Source organism: Hemiscyllium ocellatum, chromosome 3, assembly GCF_020745735.1.
Source record: "Hemiscyllium ocellatum isolate sHemOce1 chromosome 3, sHemOce1.pat.X.cur, whole genome shotgun sequence".
Lineage (NCBI taxonomy): Eukaryota > Metazoa > Chordata > Chondrichthyes > Orectolobiformes > Hemiscylliidae > Hemiscyllium > Hemiscyllium ocellatum.
In genome coordinates, this window is record NC_083403.1 from 131,326,810 (window position 1) to 131,342,972 (window position 16,163).

A 16,163-nucleotide genomic window follows, 5' to 3' on the forward strand; every position below is an offset into this window, starting at 1 on the left:
AAGTAGAAGAAACAAAATCTATTGCTGTTTTCAACTCAGACTCATAATTTGTTGTCGAAATTTCTTTCCTTCTGCATTTTCCAGATGCTCCTTTAGCATCTTCTCATATGTTCTCATGAGTGATTATGCAGCAAGTGAACTGTAGAAGCAATGAAATTGTGATTTTGCTACACTGTAAATACAATTCCTATGCTTGGTTGAGGCCGGAATTTCTCATTAACCCGCTTTAATACCACTAATGGAATGGAACCTCAACCATTGAATATAGCTATTTTATGGTCCCTATTACGATATATACATACCTATCATTCTCTGTTTGACACAGCCTCTAGCTTTAACATTACAATTGATTTACAGACCATTAGTAATAACAAACCTCTCTCTTATTCTCACAATTATTCATCCTCTTCCACACACTCATTCCCTTTTATTCTTTCTTTGCGATTGTTTATTTACTTACAGATGCTCACTTTTCTTCCAGTATTCACATAAATGGCATTTTCCCTGGAAAATACAGATGCTTTAGAAACATGGAAGTAACTATGGAATACGTATTCCAACACATTCACATTTGGTATATGTCAGGAATGAGTATCTTGTACTTACATCAATGAACTTGCCAGCTATAAGCTTTGAAGATATCACATCACAGACTCTCCTGGGTAGGTTTTATGGTTTATTGCATGTCATTCCACATAACTATCCCACAGAGTGCCAGCTTCCTGTTGAGATTCTTGAGTTTGTCATTCACAGTAACTACACGACAAAAAGTAACACAGATTTACTCCAGCAGTCTGTGTTGTGATGTTACTGCATGTAACTGACTGACCGTAAAGACATTGTGCTGATTCCATTGCGCACAGAGTAATTGAAGGTGGGGCATGTATCTTTTATGGCTGAAAGTAACAGATTGTGATAGTGGATCAACATTAATAGTACAGTGCCTGTTTGGTTTGAAATCTATCCAATAATGCAACATCCCGTGCACAACTGATTTGTTTTCCTTCCAAGAGATGTGGGTGGTGCTGGCAAAGCCAGCATTTGTTGTCCTTCAGTAATTGGCCTTGAACTGAATGGCTTACTCGACTATTTCAGAACAGAGTCAAGAGTCAGCCACAGTGCTGGGAATCACATGAAGGCCACACTGAGTAAGGATGGTGTTATTCATTCACTCTGGTGCTGAAAAGTAAGCAGTTGTAACGAGGCTGCACACTGCATTTCAGGGTGCTTGCAGAGTAAAGGTCTACTGAACAACTCACGCTCTACATCGTGTGGGTGTGGGAGAGACCTCTCCCACAAGGCAAGAAACATTGGCTTGGGAGAGAGAGATTCACCTGGATACTACCTGGACTGGAGGGTCTGAGACATGAGGAACTATTTGATCGGCTGGAATTGGGTACAAACAATGACTGCAGATGCTGGAAACCAGATTCGGGATTAGAGTGGTGCTGGAAAAGCACAGCAGTTCAGGCAGCATCCGAGGAGCAGGAAAATCGGCAAAAACCCTACATCAGGAATAGAGACAGGGTGCCTGCAGTGTGGAGAGATAGGTGAGAGGAGGATAGGGGTGGGGAGTATTTTTTCTGAGAAAATGGAGCCCTCAGCTGAGGCAGGGCTGACTGTAGAGAGGTTAGGTGCCAGCGCATTGCTGCGAGCGTGGAGCGAAGGATCCTGAAGGAGAACCGTTGCTGGTGTTTTTGAATCTGTAGTCTGTACTGTTGGTCCTGTTTGGATCTGAACTCTGCTGGTTTAAAGGTGGGCCGGAGACCGTGTGGGATGAGTTGGTTATGGAGGAAGGCACTGAGGAAGCAAATGTGGCTGTGGTAGCGAGTCTGTTTCAGGACATGGTAGAAGGGCTTCAGGTCAGAGGTGATGACCTGGGAGTTGCAGTGAGAGAGAGACTCACTGAGATTCCTGTGGAGAGAGGAGGAAAACTTCTTCAAGGCAGGCATCCTTGCAAGAGGACTCACAGTAAGGTTAAAATCAACTAGGTAAAAACAAAATGCTGGAAGCTCAGCACTGTCCCCAGGATCTGTCCTACCTGCCTATCTTCCTTTCCACCTATCCACTCCACCTCCTCTCTGACCTATCACCTCCATCCCACCCCCACTTACCAATTGTACTCTATGCTACTTTCTCCCCACCCCCACCCCCCTCTCACTTATCTCTCCCTCCTGCAGGCACCCTGCCGCTATTCCTGATGAAGGGCTTTTGCCCAAAACGTCGATTTCTCTGCTCCTCGGATGCTGCCTGAACTGCTGTGCTTTTCCAGCACCACTCTAATCCAGAACCTAGGCTGGAATTGGGACGACTATTCTTTAAGCAGCGAAAGTTCAGAGGGGACTTGATAGAGGTGAATAAAGTTATGGGAGGCATAGATGAAGTGAATAGATAGGCACCTTTTCCCATGAGTAGAGGGGTCAATGACTAGGGAGCATAAGTTTAAGATAAACAGTGGAACATAGGAGATTTGAAGAAAAAAGTTCACACAACGGGTAATAGGAATCTGGAATTCAGCATCTGAAGTAGTGATTAAATCAGAAACTCTCGTACCATTAAATTAGTATTTCGGAGTTTATTTGCAATGCTATATCATCCGGAGCAATGGCAAACAGCTGACAAATAGGTTTAGCCCTAGTCAGATCTTTGTTGACTGCCCCAGACACGAGGGGCTAAAAGGCCTTCAACTATGCCTTAAAAGTTCCCATTTGGAGCTCCCATTTGTGCTTGGGACTGCTCTTCAAGGCTCTACATTGGCTATTGAAATGTTAATGCAGTGGCCAGAGCTGATTCTTAAGTGATAACCCGGCTCTGAATTGCAGAGATTGAGTGGGTAAAGAAGCTTATATTATCAAGATATATTCACTCAAAGGATTCTGTCAGATTCTTTGGACTGCCTATACAAAGGAAATCTTAGCGTTATAACTCCAGATGCCATGCTGATACATGCTATTTGGACACCTAAATTACCCAGCCAAAGTCCAATGAACCAGATAGACACAGTCTATAGACATTGCATAATTTCCCAAGATGACCTTCTAGTGTATAGTGGCATCTGGGAAATGCACTTTGAGCTATCTTCTTTCAGAAAATACAGATAGCTGGCCTTATGCTTCAAAGAGCAGCTTCACAAAGATCCAAGTTCAGGACATGTAGCAGACCCAGAAGGGGCACTGTAGGGCTGCAGAGGTTCAACAGTATCACAGTTTTCTCACAACAAAACATAACATCATGATGTTTTTACTAATGTGTGGGTTCGACTGAATGCTTGTCCCAAACATCTGCACAGTAGCCACACTGCTGACAGACCTACAACAGAAAAAGCAAAGATAGTATGGACTGAGAAATCCCATATAGCTTCTGAAAAGTGGAAGGCCATTGTGGCAAGCAAGTTTATGTATGCAGCTCCAAACTTTAACAAAAGCATTTAAAACAGTCATCAATACAAGCGGCATCAGAGTTGGGGCTATCTCTGTTCAGGAGAACAAATCTAAAACAAAGAGAGTAGTTGAATACTTTCCAAAAAAAAGGTGTCAGAGATTGTATTCCACTGTAGGGAGGGGAAACGTCAGTTTATTACTGACTTCTAAACAGCTTGAGGTATATGTCGACAATATATACAATAAGATCACAATCTATGCTGATCACACCCATTAAGATGAAAAGATTTAAGACCCAGAAAACCCAACTTTTTCCATTGTAGTTTGGTCCTTCAACTGTACCAACCTTCTAGTGTATAGTGACACAATAATCATTCGCATTGCTGAAAAATCAAATGTAATTACCAATGACCTATCCAAAATCTCGAGACACCACACAGAACTGAAGAGAGTATAATTGACAAAGTGCAGAGGAGTGAATGCATGATGAGTGGATTTTGCTTTAGTATTCTCCTTGTGATGAAATGAGCATAAATCTCATTAGATCTGTTGTGTGAGAGGCGTATGTTGTTAAGAGAACGCAAGTAGCGTCATAATAAGGGATCATAACCTTGGATAACCTTGGGACATATAAAACATTTAGTTCCAATGTGTATTGTTTTAAAAAGAGTACTGTTATATCCAAAATGAAATGACCCCTTCAAATGTAAAACTAAGTGGTTTTGAGGGCAGAGAGACCCAGGAGTATCAATGAATATTCAAAGGAATTGACTTAAAAGTGAGAAAATGCACTAAAAGATGGGCTGTATTCTTCTAGGAATTATCTCAGACTGTGACTATGATAGGAGAGAAAACACAGCAGTATCATAGAATCCCTACAGTGTGGAAAAAGACCATACGACCCAACAGGTTCACACCGACTCGCCGAAGAGCATCCCACCCGGACTCACCCCTCTACTCTATCCATGTAACTCTGCATTTCCCATGGTCAAACTACCCAACCTGCACATCTTTGTGACAGTGGGAGGAAATCAGAGCACCGGGAGGATACCCACACAGACACGGGAGAATGTGCAAACTCCAGACAGACAGTTCCCCGAGGCTGGAATTGAACCCAGGTCCCTGGTGCTGTGACTGAACCAGTATGGGACAGAGATATGGTTTGTATCTTTCCTTTCATGATAAAAGAACAGGGTTTTAAAAAACAGTAGAACCCTGGTCTGTGTGTGCTAGAGGAATAAGTTATGCCAGTCAGAGGGCTAGGATATTCACATGTGCAATAGCTGAGGAGCAAGCACCAGTGGGTTCTCTGGGTCACAGCTGAGGAACCAACTTGCATTACAGATACAGGGCTTGCACATGCTGGAAGACAACTAGCCTGCAAGGTATCAAAAGGCTACCAGAAAAATTTGGGCTTCCATTGATCTGAGTGCTGCAAGCCAACCACCATTAAAGGAAACAGGATTAACAACTTCAACTAAATTACCAAGCTAAGAATCCCAAAATTTCCAATTTAACTATCAATATTCCACTATCCACTCACATGAACACGCCAGAGACTAACCAGTGTATCTTTTAACTTGGAGAAAGTGAAGACTGCAGATGCTGAAGATCAGAGTCGAGATTGCGGTGCTGCTGCCTCTGCCACATCTGTTCCCAGGATGCTCAATTCCACCTAAGAAAATCCAAATGGCCTCCTTCTTTCAAGATTGCAATTTCCCTTCCCACATGGTCGACGATGCCCTCCAGCATATCTCCACCACTTCCCACACCTCTGTACTTGAACCCCACCCCTCCCAATGCAACAAGGACAGAACCCTCCCCAGTCCTCAACTTCCTCCCCACCAATCTCCAAATACATTGCATCATCTTCCACCATTTCCCTCCCCACCCCTAGCAGCGCTCCAGAGAGACCATTCCCTCCATGACTCCTTCATCAGATCCATGCCCCCATAATCCCACACGCCACACCCAGCACCTTCCCCTGCCAGTATAAGAAGTGCAGAACCTGCACCCATATCTCCCCCCTCACCTCTATCCAAGGCCCTAAAGGATCTTTCCACATCCGACAGATATTTACCAGTACTTCCACCAATGTCATCTAATTTATCTGTTGTACCCAATGTGGTCTCCTCTATCAGGGAGACAGGACGCCAACTTGCGGATCGTTTCAGGGAACATTTCTAGGACACCCACACGAACCAACCCACCACCCCCTGGCTGAACACTTCAAATCCCCCTTTCACTCCACCAAGGATATGCAGGTCCTGGCCCTCCTTCAACTTTACCAGCCAACACCTGGAGGAAGAACACCTCATATTCTGCCTCGGGACCCTGCAACCACTCAGGAGCAATGTGGATTTCACCAGTTTCCTCATTTCCCCTCCCCCCACATTATCCCAGTCCCAAGCCTCCAACTTGGCATCACCCTCTTGACCTGTCCATCACCTTTTCTATTTATCCACTCCACCCTCCTCTCCGATCTATCACTTTCTTCCCCTCCTTTAGCTATCACCCTCCTTTACCTATCAGCTACCTTCTCCCCAGCCCCACCCTCCTACCATTTATCTCTCAGCCCCCTGGCCCACAAGCCTCATTCCTGATGAAGGGCTTTTGCCCAAAAGATCAATTCTCCTGCTCCTCGGATGCTGCTTGACCTGCTGCGTTTTTCCAGTACCTATATTTTAACTTGGGTCTTATTATGGGATGCACTCCTCATTTCCGATCTGTGTGCTTATGTTGCATTATTATTTCTTAGGATGAGTAACAAATAAAATCACTCTTCTGCGAACACAAGAAAACCTGTTTAAATTGGCTATTTTTAAAACTTAAGATCATTTTGTTTTGAAGAAAGGAGGAAATAAGCAGGATCCTTTGAGGATCAACCATGCTGTGACCAACTGAGGAGAAAGGTGAATAAAGAAAGGGGGCCAGTTCATGCCTCCTTACCCAGGACTTGACAATTTGTGTATCCCATTTGGAAACTGGGATAAATTGAGGAACTTCATCCAAGGTCTTGCAATAACAGAAGGTTGCAATAACAGAAAGTTTATAGATTGAGTGAGTGGGCAATAAGAACATAAGAAAATACGAACGTGTTCACTTTTTAAAGGAAGAATACTAAAAGCAGTGAATTTCTTAAATGGATAATGATGTTTTATACACACAGCAAATACTATATGTCCTTAGAGCTCTACTTGCTTAAAGATAAGGTACACCTCCAACACTCCTGCCCCTGAGTCCTATGTTCCTAATATAGATTTGGACGTTCAGCCATGAAGGTCACTTCCCTTCTGGAATGGCATTCCCACTTCCTACACTTTGTGGCTTTCTATCATGGAATGTTGTGCAAAGTCAAAGAATGATTTGTGCCATGGACTCATTTCCACATTAGAAACAGGGACTCTGAAGGCATGATTCTGCTACTTGGACTAGTCTAAGGTTTGTTCCTGTATTAGGCTCAGAGCATGCCACACTATCATAGCGCTCTGCACTACTGGAGCAGACAGCAATGTGGTGTGCTGGATGCTGAGGAGCTGGGGAAATGGGAGTGAGCTGCCAAGGAGGACGATGAGGACACTGGGGAGGAGGAAGCTGACACTCTCCATGCCAGAGCTCAACTGTTTTGAGTACTACAAACCCACTTTGACACCTGCATCCAGTAGGTGAGAGTTGGGTGTAGCAGACCATCACGGTCTGAAGATCAGTCATTGGTCATGGGGCTGGTCTTGTTCACATCATGGGAGAAAACTGCAGGGTCTATTAGTTTTGTTTGTGTTCACTTTTGATGACTGCATACAAAAGCTCATCCTTGGAACAACCCAAGTGTTTGCCTGTCTCTGACCTTCCCCACTGCTCAATGATAAAATATGGATCTGCACTGGGCATTGGGAGCAGAGTAGCAGTGACTTACAGAGAGTAATAAGGTGGGATGTGGCCAAGGACAGGTAAGCTGTGTGTCCTGCTGGTGGACAGGGGCAAGAAGGTTGAGCTGTTTTTGATAGAATGTGTATCCATGCCAGCCATGTGCCATGAACAGTGAATGCCAGTCTTTAACTGATCATTCAGTAAAGATTTAAAGATGGCGTGGTGCCAGAGAGGAAACCTGGTTGACTGGCGAGTTCTTCCGCTATGGCATGTGGTTATTTGGGCTAACATTGGACAAGAGAAGGGCCATAGGTGTAGGGTAGGTAGGTAATGGGGTGAATGTAGGATGATATACCAAGACATTTCACAGAGCCCCACACAGAAAACCTTTTGTGAAACTCAGCATAATTGTCACGCAGCCAAAGCGTGATAAGATTCAGCCCTGTCTCAAGGGAGAACACAACAATATTTTATCTCAAACCACTTGCCAAATATTACTGCAGAATGTTAAAACCCTAGATGCATTTTTCTCTTATCAATCTTTTAAAATGAGCCAATACTTTCATTAAAATTATAAGTTGTCTTTACCAGTACAGACACATTTCTATTTTGATGCTTTTCAGTACGTCTTTACAAAAGCGATTATTCACTGCAGATTCCTAAAATTTAAAGATTTTCTTTTGCAGCTGGGGTGATCTCATCTTATCTCAGCGTCTCCCCCCACCCCCCCACGAAGGAGAGTTTTTTTGTCTCTCAATTCGTCTAAGACGTTGATGTTTCCTATCTCCGACTAATTGGTGCAGTACACATCAATACCTAGAACATAAGTTTCCTCGAACAAATAGTGCCCTGAGCTAATATTTACTCTTTTATAGTACTTTCTGCTTCTTGTTTGCACATTTCAGTCACAATAAATCATTTGGGGCACCATTCTCTTTGACACTTGAAATTAGGAAAATAGGTGATGGGCCTGGAATACATCTAAATTTCTTAAGTGAAAGTTTTTCTTTGACATGGTGAAGTTGTCTTGCCCCTGCCTTTTCATTGAACTCTTGGAACTGAATTATTTTAATGGTTGAATGAAACCTTGTCAGGCCATAATAATGCAATAATGAGATTAATTCAATTTTATTTGGACGACAGCAGTCATGCATATGCATTATGCTTATTAGAACAGAAAATGCCTTTGTTTCGATGAATATATTTAAGCAAATTTGAAAACATTTGAGATGTCCCTCTTACCTTTCACTACTGAAGGAAAGTAGGAACTGCATTAATGGGTAGAATCTTACAGGGACCTGAGTGACATCGATTATAGGGAGAGGTCACATGAGACATTGGGCAAGGACATGCTCACCATTGAGAGCAACTCGTTGAACGTTCAAACAGAATTCCAGACATTGAGATGAGATTCTTGCTAGCGAGTAGCGAGATGCCTACTGAGGGGGATTATTAATTGTTAACAGCCTCGCTAACTACAAATCTCATCTCTTTGACATGCAACTTCCCATCCTACCCGCCATCACAAGAAAATGAGATGTCAACAATTCTGGCATGAAAGTCAGAGTGAGTACCTGCTCCATTGTGTCAACAATGATGAAGCAGACTCCAGGAAACCAGTCATGCTCACCCTGCACCCAAGGCATCTGACAGCTACCAGACTCGCAGGACCCTCATGGTGCATCTCCAATCCACCGACAGGAGGCTGCTGCTTTGTAATGCTGCACCACGCACCAGTATTCCAATACTGCTGCAAAGCCACATCCAGCGCATATAATGGGCAGGCTGCTCACTAGGTCCCTTAGAGCTCACTCACCCAGTACCAACCTTGGCCTTCTTAGTGCAGTCACATCTTGCTGGTCAGCCTTCTTCAGTCAAGCTCATGGACACAGAGTCATAGTCATGGTCCAACCAATCCATGCCCACCATGTTCCCACATTAAACTAGCCCCACTTGCCTGTGCTTAGCCCATATCCCTCCAAACCTTTCATATACACCTATCCAAGTGTCTTTTCATGTAATTGCACCTGTATCCATCACTTCCTGTAGTGGTTCATACCACACATAAACCACTCTCTGTGTAAAAATGATGCACATCATGCTCTTTTTAAAACATTCTCCTTTCATCTTAAGAATATATGCCACACTTTTGAACTTACCCTAGGGAAAAGATCCTTGGTATTCACCTTATCTATGTCCCTCAAGATTTCCCTCTGTAAGGCCAATCCTCAACCTCCTACACTCCAGCGAAAAAGGTCCCAGTCTTTCCAGTCTATTTTAATGTCTTAAACCCTTCATTCCTGGCAACATCCTGGTAAATCTTTTCTGAACTCTCTCCAATTTAATAATATCCTTCTTGTAACAGGACGACCAGAACAGCACACAAGTAGTCCAGAAGGGACCTCACCAACATCCTGTAAAACTTCAACATGACGCCCGAATTCCTATACTCAAAAGTCTGAGCCATGAAGGCAAGCGTGCTAAATCTTGCGAATAACAACGTCATTCTTACACCTGCATCATGTGTCAGCAGCCCTCATGGCAAACACACTGCGTGCTGCAAACAACGGCCATGTCTCCAAGCCCAAGACAAATGGCTCTCAGTAAAGTCCGTGAAGACATTCATTTATCATTGGGTTCCAGCACAATGAATCAAAGCAGTTTCTGAGATGGGTCTGGGGGCTTCAGCACAGCCAGGTGTTCTGTTGGGGTGCTCTCAGTCCAGGGATCTGTGCCTCTGGAGTCTAGGGAGTGGATTATGATCATGCCGATGAGTGAGAAATTCTGCCAACTACGGTGAAATTATAGAAATGAGCCAGTGCCGGGCAAGAAGGGCAATGTCGATGCTTGGGAGATAGTTAGTTTGGGGAGTTTGGAATGATACAGCAGGAAAGTATGTCAGGCCGGACTGAGACAAACCTTCCATGAAACTCAACAAAATTAACACTAAACTAAATATTGTAAGATTCCGCTCAATGTATAAGAGTTACTCAACTGGTTTTATTTGCATTAAAGCATTGGACCAAGAATGATCATTTAACTACATAATACCCACTCCTCCATCATGTAATACTATTTTTTTTAAAGTTAGGAATCACATGCCTTGATATACCAAAAAGGAGAAAATGACTCTTTCTAGATTTAAAATTCTCCCAACCATTCTTCATAAGGTTAAAAATGACACAATACCAGAACTTGGAGGAGCTGGTGTTGAACTGGGATAAACACCGCACAACAATCACCAGAAAGGAGCATTCCCTCCCAGTCGGGGAACACTACAGTGGTCCGGGCCATTCGGCCTCAGACCTCCGGGTAAGCATCCTCCAAGGCGGACATCGGGACAAGCAACAACACAGAGTGGCCGAGCAGAGGCTGATAGCCAAGTTCAGTACTCATGGGAATGGCCTCAAGTGGGACCTTGGGTGCATGTCACACTACAGGTGACCCCACTACACTATACACTCTCTCACACACACACTCCTACATATCACACACCCATGCAGACCCTATCTGATATATAAGGTCTCTCTCATTCACACACACATACACCCCCTGCACACACACCACAAATGCACTCTCTCACAGACACATACCCCATCACATTCGCATATAAATTTAACCAAGCTTACGCACACACATATATACACACACACTCTATCACATGCACTCACACACACACACTCACACTCATTCTGTCTCTCCTACACACACACACATATAATTTTATGGGGTGAATTTGTTTTTGCAGAGCTACATTTCATTTTGCTCAAAAACTGCATGAATCCATGTAAAACTCTGTAACTTCCACTTTAGAAATAGAAACAGTCTAACTCAACATTGGGACACAGACAGACCTCACACTTTAATGCATTGTCTCAGCTGAGATGGCACCTATTGTTAGAAAAGCTAGACCTTTCTTGAGAATGTAATTTAAAAGAAATTCTGGGATTTACATATCAAAGTAAAGAAACCAGCACTTCCATTCTAAAAGATGAAAGACTTGATCTAAATTTGTTTAATGCATCATCACATCTTCATGACACTGCACTCATTTGGCTATAAAGTCTGTGCCTTATGATCTTATTCTCCACAAACACATGATGAAGAAGCAGCACTTCAAAAGCTAGCACTTCCAAATAAACCTGTTGGACTATATCCTGGTGTTGTGTGATTTTTAACACACAGGTTTATTTGGAAGTTACACAGTCTAACAGGTTTATTTGGAAGTACTAGCTTTCAAAGCGTTGCTCCTTCATCAGGTAACTAGTGGAGCAGGATCATAAGACACAGAATTTAGAGCAAAAGATCATAGTGTCATGCAATTAAAACAATATTTTGAACAAACCTAGATTGCTTTTTAAGTCTTTCATCTTTTAGAATAGGTTGCAGGTTTCGGTTCATTAATCTATAAATCCCAGAACTTCTTTTAACATAGAACATAGAAAAATACAGCGCAGTACAGGCCCTTCGGCCCTCGATGTTGCACCGATCCAAGCCCACCTCACCTACACTAGCCCACTATCCTCCATATGTATATCCAATGCCCGTTTAAATGCCCATAAAGAGGGAGAGTCCACCACTGCTACTGGCAGGGCATTCCATGAACTCACGATTCGCTGAGTAAAGAATCTACCCCTAACATCAGTCCTATACCTACCACCCCTTAATTTAAAACTATGCCCCCTCGTAATATCTGACTCCATACGTGGAAAAAGGTTCTCATGGTCAACTCTATCTAAACCCCTAATCATCTTGTACACCTCTATCAAGTCACCCCTAAACCTTCTTTTCTCCAATGAAAACAGCCCCAAGTGCCTCAGCTTTTCCTCATACGATCTTCCTACCATACCAGGCAACATCCTGGTAAACCTCCTCTGCACCCGTTCCGGTGCCTCCACATCCTTCCTATTGTATGGCGACCAAAACTGCACACAATACTCCAGATGCGGCCGCACCAGAGTCTTATACAACTGCAACATGACCTCAGGACTCCGGAACTCAATTCCTCTACCAATAAAAGCCAGTATTTTAAGTCATATTCTCTTCATAAGCTCAGTGCAATAATGAAAAACTGTGTCACAATCCATCTCAACTAACTTCAAAATCTTAATTTTGTCATATAGCTTTATTTTACTGCTATTTTAGATTACTTACAGTGCGGAAACAGGCCCTTCGACCCAACAAGTCCACATCAACCCGCAACCCACCCAGACCCATTCCCCTACATTTACCCCTGCACCTAACACGACAGGCAATTTAGCATGGCTAATTCACCTAACCTGCACATTTTTGGACTGTGGGAGGAAACCGGAGCAAACCCACACAAACACGGGGAGAATGTGCAACCTCTACAAAGACAGTCGCCTGAGGCGGGAATTGAACCCTGTGAGGCAGCAGTGCTAACCACTGTGCCACCATGTCGCCCACCTATCTTAGCAAGCTCTTGGGTTTTTCTTCATACTGTCTCTTCCTGTTGTATGATTAAGATCAAATAACAATGGCACAAACCTCTGTCCTACCACACACCCTCCTGCCATGCCATTGATGCTGAGCATGTATCTAGAGTGATATCTATCTGCACATCCAGCAGACACTGAGTGTGCTGGACCTGGATCCCTATGACATTGCCAACCTCAGAGAGGTGAGGATAAAGCTGAGGGTATCCAGCACTGACCTCTTCCTGGTGGAGGTTTGTTGAGAGTTTGCATAGGAGATGAGAGGGAATTAGTTGTGTAAATGCTTCTACAGATAAAGAAGGTTTTCGCAACAGTGTTAATGGGAGAGCAGTGTTGAACAGCATAATGAAGCTTATTGGTTTGGTTGGCCATTGAAGTCTGTCTGCCCTAGCAGTGATCATGCACTTCTCTGCTAATTCTAAAATGTGCTTCTCTTAAGGAGTGAGAAGACTAATGCCCACCCACTGGCAGGCAGAAATTGGTGTGCGTCATTTGTGCTATTATGAGTCTCAGACAATACTCCCTCTGTCAGTGCACAGACCTCTGAGGTCCATACCCAGCAGTGATTCCAAAATGTGTTTGTGAAGCGGAACCAATACTTAGTTTGAAATGTCAAAAGTTATTTTACAACTCACTGATTTGAAAAGGTTAATATTTATTTGATGCATTTCAGGTGCAGAAAATAATGTGAAGTTCAGAAATCCTATCCTCAACAAAGTTCAGAATGGAGGGGGCACATCGCACGAGAGGTTGGATAAACTCAGTTTGACAGAGGCTGCGGGGGGAAACCTGATAGAGGTCTATAAAATTATGAGCGGCATAGATAGGATGGATAGTCGGAGGTTCTTTTTCTCAAGATGGGAAGGTCACATACAAAGGGGCCCAAGGTGAGAGGGGGAAAGATTAGGGAAAAATATTTCACACAGAAGATGGTGGGTGCCTGGAACTCAGTGCCAGTGGAGATGGTGCAAGCATATTAGCTACATTTAAGACATATCTTGAAAGACACATTGAATGGGAGGCAAACAGACGGACAGAAAATGTGCGTGGGCAATAAACAAGGATTCGGAAATAGCGCAGGCTTGGTGATCTGAAGAGCCTGTACTGTTTGTATTGTACTGTTCTGGGCCAGTTAACTCAGTATGCTAGATGACTAATATGTGGTTCAGAATAATACCAACGGCACAAGTTCAGATCTCATTCTGGCTGTCATAAACTTCAGATCCACTTCCTTACCCAGCCCCTCAGAATGACAGACAATGGCAAAGTGCCATGGCAAAAACAGCTCGACATGAAGCTAAGCTGACAACATGCCAAGAACCTGCCTTCAGACAGGTCACATATGACATGACATATGAAACTTTAAATAAATACAATTTCGCATAAACTTATCGCAGATACCCACAGGCAGCAGTGTTAAAGATAAAATATAATATTTATTCTCCAAATTGTCATTGCAAAGGGAAAAGAAATTCCTGAGAATAGACAGGCTGTTTGAAAGATAAGCTTCTGAGACTTTATTCACAGATTCAGTGTAAATTTCTCTGTTCATTTTCCATTAATTCTCTTTGGAATACGTTCAAAACAACATGACTGTGTTGTCACTACTTAACTGATCTGTCATGGTTCTACTATATTCTCATATAGAGGTCACTCCCAATAACTTGTCTAAATCTTAAACAAAATCCAATCACATTTTATTTATTTTTTGCAATGCCCCAGTCAAAAGCAAAAGATACTTTTGTCCATGTTGAGCTTTATTGTGGATAGCATTTCTGAACTTTGCATTGTTTTCTGCACCTGAATACATCAAATAAATTTTAACCTTTTCAAATCAGTGAGTTGCAAAATAGCTTTTGTCATTTGAAACTAAAATTTGGTTACACTTCACAAATTTATCACTATTTCAGAAAGTAAGGTGTATTCATTTTATGGTCATCAGTTTTATATTACTTTTGTCCTTTATTCAGGTTATTCCAAGTCAGGTATTTTCATAGAAATGTCTTAAAATAATCTGGTTGAATGGTCTCACATTTCTATTCATATTTGCAATGTAGAAGTATCTCAACTCCCCCAGTCTATCAGTAGGTATCTCATTTTGAACATCTCAAAAATGTCCATGGTTTGTGCACTATTGTGTTAATTATCAGCTCTTCAAAGCAGATTCCAAGAGGTGAATGGGAATTATGTGGGAACAAAAAATTATGTTTAAACGTTGCTAAGATGAGACAAGTCAAAGCTTTTCACCTTGCACTCATAGAACAATACAGCCCAGAACAGGCCCTTCGGCCCTCAATAATGCACCAACCTGTGAACTATTCTCAGCTCATCCCCCTACACTATCCCACCATCATCCATGTGCTTGTCGAAGGATTGTTTAAATCTCCCTAATATGGCTGAGCCAACTACATTGGCAGGCAGAGCGTTCCATGTCCTTACCACTCTCTGAGTAAAGAACCTGCCTTTAACATCTCTCTTAAATCTATCACCCCTCAATTTGTAGTTATGCCCCCTTGTACAAGCTGATGTCATCATCATAGGAAAAAGACTTTCACTGTTCACTCTATCTAATCTTTTGATCATCTGTATGTCTCTATCAAATCCCCTCTTAGCCTTCTTCTTTCCAATGAGAACAGACCCAAGTCTCTCAGCTTTTCCTCCAGACCAGGCAACATCCTGATAAATCTCCTCTGCACCTTTTCCAATGCTTCCACATCCTTCCCGAAATATGGTGACCAAAACTGTACACAATATTCCAAGTGCAGCCGCACTAGCGTTTTGTACAGTTGCAGCATGAGATTATGGCTCAGAAACTCAATCCCTCTACCAATAAAACCTAACACACCGTATGCCTTCTTAACAGCACTTTCAACCTGGGTGGCAACTTTCAGGGATCTGCGTACATGGACACCAAGATCCCTCTGCACATCCACACTACTAACAATCCTTCCATTGACTTAGTACTCTGCCTTACTGTTATTTTTCCCAAAGTGCATCACCTCCCATTTAGCTGCAATGAACTCCATTTGCCACCTCTCAGCCCACTTCTGCAGTTTATCCAAGTGTCCCTGCAACCTGTAACATTCTTCCAAACTATCCACTACTCCACCGACTTTAGTGTCATCTGCACTCATCAGGACTAGGATGTAAGAAACAGACATGAGGAAAGGGGCCCCTACGTATACTGCATCAGAAGAGAATGCTGAATGAATTGGTCATTGTTGGCATGGAGATGCAGCAAGGACATTTACCTGTCCATCTTTGACCATTCATATAAACTCTGTCCATTCTCAAGAGTAGGGTTACAATTCCAACTCTCAACTTGTCTGGAATTCCCTATAGCATGTAATATATATGTAATATAGGGCGGCACGGTGGCACAGTGGTTAGCACTGCTGCCCCACAGCGCTAGAGACCTGGGTTCAATTCCCGCCTTAGGCGATTGACTGTGTGGAGTTTG

The 16,163-nt window shown here is 43.0% G+C and overlaps 1 protein-coding gene across 1 annotated transcript in view; it reads right to left on the reverse strand.

Annotated features, from left to right (window-relative positions):
- Nucleotides 1-674: 674 nt before the first annotated feature.
- Nucleotides 675-16,163, reverse strand: part of lratd1 (LRAT domain containing 1) — a 64,053-nt gene continuing 48,564 nt past the window's right edge. The window contains exon 3 of the transcript XR_009647233.1: nt 675-756. The gene's annotated coding sequence lies outside the window, so the exon portion shown is untranslated. The remainder of the gene's footprint in view (nt 757-16,163) is intronic.